Source organism: Rana temporaria, chromosome 8 (genome assembly GCF_905171775.1).
Source record: "Rana temporaria chromosome 8, aRanTem1.1, whole genome shotgun sequence".
NCBI lineage: Eukaryota > Metazoa > Chordata > Amphibia > Anura > Ranidae > Rana > Rana temporaria.
In genome coordinates, this window is record NC_053496.1 from 11,525,589 (window position 1) to 11,533,088 (window position 7,500).

General features: G+C 52.1%; 1 protein-coding gene across 1 annotated transcript in view; it reads left to right on the top strand.

The window, feature by feature from the left end:
• The window catches only part of ENTPD7 (ectonucleoside triphosphate diphosphohydrolase 7), a gene marked incomplete in the record, with an annotated part of 38,213 nt that overhangs the window by 8,484 nt on the left and 22,229 nt on the right, over positions 1-7,500 (top strand).

A 7,500-nucleotide genomic window follows, 5' to 3' on the forward strand; every position in this document is an offset into this window, starting at 1 on the left:
CAGCTGCCAATATTTGGAGAGGAGGTCCTTGGATGGTGTGATGTGTATTTATAACAAAGTGGATGCAGGATGGGGGGGCAGATGCAGCAGGAGGGAGTGGTGCTGGGGGGGGGCAGATGCAGCAGGATGGAGTGGTGGTGGGGGAAGATGCAGCAGAAGGGTGGTGGGGGAAGATGCAGCAGGGGGGAGGGGTGCTGGGGGGTAGGGACAGATGCAGCAGGAAGGAGGGGTGCTGGGGGGAGGATGCAGCAGGAGGGAGGGGGGTAGATGCAGCGCAGGAGGGGGGGTGTAGATGCAGGAGGGGGGGTGCTTGGGGGGGTAGATGCAGGAGGGAGGGGTGCTGGGGGGGTAGATGCAGGAGGGAGGGGTGCTGGGGGGGGTAGATGCAGGAGGGAGGGGTGCTGGGGGGGTAGATGCAGGTATGGGCAACACACAGCAAAAAAAAACCTTGTAGAGGTCTAAACTCAGCATTCTCCCCTCTGAAGCCTCCTCTATAGGAGGGGGGGGGGGGGGGCGTAGATGCAGCAGGAGGAAGGGGTGCTGGGGGGGGTAGATGCAGGAGGGAGGGGTGCTGGGGGGGGGGGGTAGATGCAGCAGGAGGGAGGGGTGCTGGGGGGGGGGGGTAGATGCAGCAGGAGGGAGGGGTGCTGGGGGGGGGGGTAGATGCAGAAGGAGGGAGGGGTGCTGGGGGGGGGGTAGATGCAGAAGGAGGGAGGGGTGCTGGGGGGGTAGATGCAGCAGGAGGGAGGGGTGCTGGGGGGGTAGATGGTGCTGGGGGGGGGTAGATGCAGCAGGAGGGAGGGGTGCTGGGGGGGGGGTAGATGCAGCAGGAGGGAGGGGTGCTGGGGGGGGGTAGATGCAGAAGCAGGGAGGCGTGCTGGAGGGGGGGGGGCATAGATGCAGCAGGAGGGAGGGGTGCTGGGGGGGGGGTAGATGCAGCTGGAGGGGGGGGGGGCGTAGATGCAGCAGGAGGGAGGGGTGCTGGAGGTAGGGGCGTAGATGCCGCAGGAGGGAGGGGTGCTGGAGGGGGGGGGGGCGTAGATGCCGCAGGAGGGAGGGGTGCTGGAGGAGGGGGGCTCGGGTAGATGTTCTGGCTAAGCGGTGGATGTTATCTTGTGGTCACCCCTGTTGCCATCGAACCTTCATGTCCTGTGAAGTGACCTTGGGTGGGTTGTCCCTTGAAGTGGTGGGGGCAGAACAGCAGCATGTTCCTTGAAATGTGGCAAAGGTGAAGGAAGCTATTTAGGGGAAAAAAATTGTACATTTACAACCCCTTTAAGCCTCATACACACAATCGGATTTTCTGCGGACAAATAGGTAGATTCAGTAAGAGTTAGGCCGGCTTATCAGTAGATAAGCTGACCTAACTCAGAATCTATGCAGAATCTACTTATGTTTAAGCGTATGCTCAAACAGAGATACGCTTAAACATATCTAAGATACGACGGATTGCGCCGTCCTATCTTAGATTGCAATATTTTGGATGGCCGCTAGGTGGCGCTTCCATTGCGGTCGGCGTAGAATATGTAAATGAGTAGATACGCCGATTCACGAACGTACGCCCGGCCGACGCAGTACTTTTACGCCGTTTACGTAAGAGGCCGCGTAAAGTTAGAGCTAGGCCCTATTGGAATAGTAATGTCAAGTATGGCCGCCGTTCCTGCATCGAAATTCGAATTTTTTATGTTGTTTGCGTAAGTCATCCGTGAATCGGGATTTACGTCGTTTACGTCCCGGCGCATGCGCAGTTTCGCAAAAAACGTAAGGTCAAGCCCCATTAACATACAACACGCCCCCCTCAAACACATTTGAATTAGGCGCCCTTACGCCCGCCGATTTAGGCTACGCCGCCATAACTTAGCAGGTAAGTACATTGTGAATCATGTACTTGCCTAGCTAACTTACGGCGGCGTAGCTTAAATGCCTTAAGCTACGCCGCCGCAAAGTTAGGCATAGGAACCTGAATCTACCTAAAAGTGTAGGACTTTTGTCTGACGGGCGTTGGTCAGGAAACTAGCCTTGCATACAAACGGCAAAGAATTGTCGGCCAACAAACACAAAACGACTTGTTTTTTCAGCTCTTTAGCGCCACCCTTTGGGCAACTTCTGCTAATGTCGTGTTTATGGTGAGCATTGCTTCCAAACAATGCGTGTTTGTACTTTGCCAGACACGCGATCGGATAATCTGATAACGCACATTTTTTGGCGGACAATTTTTAAAGCACGCTATCCAACATTTGTCCGCGGAAAATCCGACAGCAATTGCCCGTTGGAGCGTAAAGACGGTCAGATTTTCCATTTATGACACGGAGATGAGCTGCTGTGATCCTGATGATGACTTGCAGCTCCTCTCAGATGATTTGTGGTTTGTCACACTTGAGCTGATCAGCGGAGAACATTTGGAACCCTGCGGAGTGCGTCCAGATTCATTCAGCCTGGGGGGAGGGATGGTAAGCGGCAGATCTCGCTTCCTTGGATTGCGCTGGCTGTACATGTTGAGGTGTGCGGGGGTGTTTTTGTTTTTTTATTGTTCTTGTTCAGCCCATGGATTGAAGTGCTGGTAAAATGCTGGTTTTTCCTGTAAGACCGTTTACAGAAACTGAACAGACAGAACTTCTCACGTATTATTATATAAAAGTCAGCCTGTCCCCGCCGCACTCGCTGACTTTTGGCACGTGTGTGTTCCGGGCTTTACAGTGGAGAAAGATTCAGAGGAGTCCTTGGGCTAGATTCAGGTAGGGGCGCGCATAGTTACGGCGGCGCAGCGTATCGTATTTACACTACGCCGCCGCAACTTACAGGAGCAAGTGCAGTATTCACAAAGCTCTTGCTCCATAAGTTGCGGCGGCGTAGCGCAGGGTTTGACAAATTTGCTTGGAATCTAGGAGCCAGCTAAAAAGTTAGGAGCCAGAAAACGCGCCCCGTCCCGACAAGCTTGCGCGCAGAAGCGAACGCATACGTGAGCAGCGCCCGCATATGTAAACGGTGTTCAAACCACACATGAGAGGTATCACCGCGATTGGTAGAGCGAGAGCAATAATTCTAGCCCTAGTCCTCCTCTGTAACTCAAAACATGCAATCTGTAGATTTTTTTTAAACGTCGCCTATGGAGATTTTAGGGTAAAAGTTTGTCGGCATTCCACGAGCGGACGCAATTTTGAAGCGTGACATGTTGGGTATGAATTTACTCGGCGAAACATTATCTTTCGTAATATTAAAAAAAATGGGGATAACTTTACTGTTGTCTTATTTTTTAATTAAAAAAAAGTGTAATTTTTTCCCAAAAAGGTGCGCTTGTAAGACCGCTGCGCAAATACGGCGTGACAGAAAGTATTGCAACGATCGCCATTTTATTCTCTAGGGTGTTAGGATAAAAAATATATATATAATGTTTGGGGGTTCTAATTAGAGGGAAGAAGATGGCAGTGAAAATAGTGAAAAATTACATTAGAATTGCTGTTTAACTTGTAATGCTTAACTTGTAATACCAACGGCCACCACCAGATGGCGCCAGCTCACACAAGGAAGAGCTGGGGACTTCACAAAAAACATTTTTTTTTTTTTTGCCCACCTTCCAAGCCAAGTCGCCAGGAGGCTATTTCTAGTCGCCCTGGCGACCGGGATTTGTCGAGCCCTGCCCCAGGGTCTACCCATTGACCAACCCATCGAATCCGCTGTGAATGGAGAGGAATACAATGTACAGCCTACCAGTACTTGGATGTGGTGGCTGCATTTGTTTTCTTTTTTTTTTGGGGCTTTTTTATTTTCTGTTTTCCCCTGGTGTTCTGGTCAGTTACGTACCTCTTGTATTGGCGTGCCCTCACTCTGGATGAAGGAGCAACAGAGAGACACCTTTGGACAGTAGTCTGAGGGACAGGGAGGGCAGTGTGATAAGCTGCCCCTGCATGCTACAACATTGGCTGGGAGTCAGGAGCCATTGCAGCGGGCAACCCCAGCGGGAGTTGGGACTAGTGTAGGGGGCGGAAAAGAACGGGGGGTTGCCAACTTGTAAGGGGCCCGGAGTCCTGAGGAGCCCGGCCCCTCTGTAATCTCAGGACTCCCGGGCCCCTTGCACCTGTATGGGCTGTACCCCCCCCTGATGGCGGCGCCGGATCTATGTACATGTAGAGGAAAGTTGGAGGCCGTCGATTGGTGAATTAGGTAATGCTGAGCACATCTCCCAGGCCTGGCATTGACTCCTCTGTAATGAGTCCGGATTCCCAGGGTACCAGGTGTTGGCGCTCTCACGGCACACTTGTGATGATCACAGCTGCCTCCAGGGTCATCCGTGTCTCTGAAATCCCAGATGCCGAGTTCCAGGACACCCCCCCTCCCCCAAGCACCTGCCGAAGTTCTGAAGCTGCAAAACGATTCAAGTCTTCTGGTAATGACCTCAGATCATTAGACGTGATTGTGTCCAATGTTGTGCTGAAAACTGTAAGCCGGATCAGATCCTGGAGGAGACATCAAAGGCCACCAAACCCCCGCCAGACAATTCATTAAATCTAATCTGCCCGTCATGGAGATTTTCGGAGCTCGTCTGAAGCACATGTTTTGGTGGAGGAAACTCATTATCTTCAATCCTGTGGGGGGGGGGGGGGGAGATTGCTGGTGTTTTGTAGTTGCATTCACTGAGCCCAGTTCTGCTAGACTTTATACAATGGCTTGGAAAAAGTATTCATACCCCTTGAAATTCTCCACATTTTGTCATGTTACAGCCAAAAACATAAATGGATTTTATTGGGATTTTATGTGATGGACCAACACAAAGTGGCGCATAATTGTGAAGTGGAAGGAAAATGATCAATGGTTTTCAGAATTTTTTACAAATACATGAAAAGTGTGGGGGGGGGGCATTTGTATTCAGCCCCCCGGAGTCAATACTTTGTAGAACCCCCTTTCTCTACACGTCTTTTTGGGGGTGTCTCTACTAGCTTTGCACATCTAGGGCCAGATCCACAACCAGCGGGCGCAACGTAACTTTTGTGATTTAAGTTACACCGCCGCAAATTGCCCAAGTTAGTGCCCGATCCACAAAGCACTTACCTGGAAATTTGCGGCGGTGTATCCTAAATCAGTCCGGCGCAAGGCGGGCCAATTCAAATGGGGCGAGTCCCATTTAAATTAGGCGCGCTCCCGCACCGGACATACTGCGCATGCTCCCGACGCTATTTTCCCGACGTGCTTTGCGCGAAGTTACGTTGCGCCGAGGTTTTGTGAATCGCGACGTGTAAAAAAGAGATGCGGCGGGAAAAAATTTTTTTCAAAAAAAAATTTGACAGCGACGCGGGAAAGACGGGTATACTTTTACATGGTGTACTAACTTTACACTTTGTAAAAGGTGCCCTATCTTTGCGACGGCAAACTAACACTTACGGCGACTTCACGAAGGGAAAAAGCTTTGTGGATCTCCGTGAGTGCTAATTTGCATACCCGACGCTGGATTACGACGAGAAATGCCCCCAGCGGCGGCCGCGGTACTGCATCCTAAGATCCGACAGTGTAAGTCCATTACACCTGTCGTATCTTAGGACTAGCTATGCGTAACTGATTCTATGAATCAGCCGCATAGTTAGAAACAGAGATACGACGGCGTATCAGCAGATACGCCGTTGTATCCCTTTTGTGGATCTGGCCCCTAGAGAGGGACATTTCTGCCCATTCTTCTTTGTAAAATATCTCAAGCTCTGTCAGATCGGATGGAGAGCGTCTGTGATCAGCAATTTTCAAGTCTTGCCACAGATTTTCAATGTGATTTAGGTCTGGACTTTGGCTGGGTCATTCTAACACATGAATATGCTTTGATCTAAACCAGTGGTCTCCAAACTGTGGCCCTTTATTGGCTTTTATCCAGCCCTCTGGGCAGTATTTCATTCATTGACGCCAACCAAAGTTCCTCCCAATGACACAAACGATGGGGCACCATTCCTCCTAATGACACCAGAATGGGGCACAATTCCTACCAGTGGCGGCTGGTGCGCAAAACTTTTGGGGGGGGGGGCACAAACAAACAAAAAAAAAACCATCAATTGCAGCCTCACTGTGCCATCAATTGTCACCACTGTGTCCATCAAACGTAGCCGCTGTGCCCATCAAACGTAGCCACTGTGCCCATCAAATGCGGCCACTGTGCCCATCAAATGCGGCCACTGTGCCCCATCAAACGCGGCCACTGTGCCCCATCAAACGCGGCCACTGTGCCCCATCAAACGCGGCCACTGTGCCCCATCAAACGCGGCCACTGTGCCCCATCAAACGCGGCCACTGTGCCCCATCAAACGCGGCCACTGTGCCCCATCAAACGCGGCCACTGTGCCCCATCAAACGCGGCCACTGTGCCCCATCAAACGCGGCCACTGTGCCCCATCAAACGCGGCCACTGTGCCCCATCAAACGCAGCCACTGTGCCCCATCAAACGCAGCCACTGTGCCCCATCAAACGCGGCCACTGTGCCCCATCAAACGCGGCCACTGTGCCCCATCAAACGCGGCCACTGTGCCCCATCAAACGCGGCCACTGTGCCCCATCAAACGCAGCCACTGTGCCCCATCAAACGCAGCCACTGTGCCCCATCAAACGCAGCCACTGTGCCCATTCAATTGCCGCCAGATTGCCCCGTCAATTGCCGCCAGATTGCCCCGTCAATTGCCGCCAGATTGCCCCGTCAATTGCCGCCAGATTGCCCCGTCAATTGCCGCCAGTTTACCCCCCCCGCCACTTGCCTTTCTTGGGTCAGCCATCCTCCTCCACGCTCCCTTAATGTCTTCTCCTGCCCTCAATGCCGCTTCAGCCAATCAGCTGACCTGGTGAACCTGATTGGCTGAGACGCGCGTCAGTGTTAACCAGGGAACGCACACCCCCTGCGTCCTCTGGTTAACCATTTAGAAGCCGATTACAGCCCACAGGCTGTAATCGGGTAGCCTATCAGAGCTGCTGGCTGTGATAGACACGTCCAAAACACACCCACCGCTGTTATTCATATGGCCGGCGCTCAACAGGGGGCCGGCCACCTAAATAGTGGGCGTCAGCGGCGACAATACATGGATTCATGCAATGCATGACTCTACGTATTGAGTGACGGGTGCAGGAGAGAGGGGGCGGCGCTCCTGCGCCCACTTTAGATGCACCCCCACGGATTCCTACTAATGACACAAACAATGGGGAACAATTTCCCTCATTGACGTCAAAGACATTGGCATTGTTTACTCCAACTGATGCTGCAACATTTTCTACTCCTGATGGCCCCAGTCTGGCCCCCTAAAGTTTGAAGGACAGTAAACTGGCCCTTTGTATAGAAAGTTTTGGAGATCCCTGATCTAAACCATTCCATTGTAGCTCTGGCTGTATGTTTAGGGTTGTTGTCCTGCTGGAAGGTGAACCCCCCCCCCCAGTCTCAGGTCTTTTTCAGACTCTAACAGGTTTTCTTCTAAGATTGTCCTGTATTTGGCTCCATCCATTTTCCCATCAACTCTGACCAGCTTCCTTGTCCCTACTGAAGA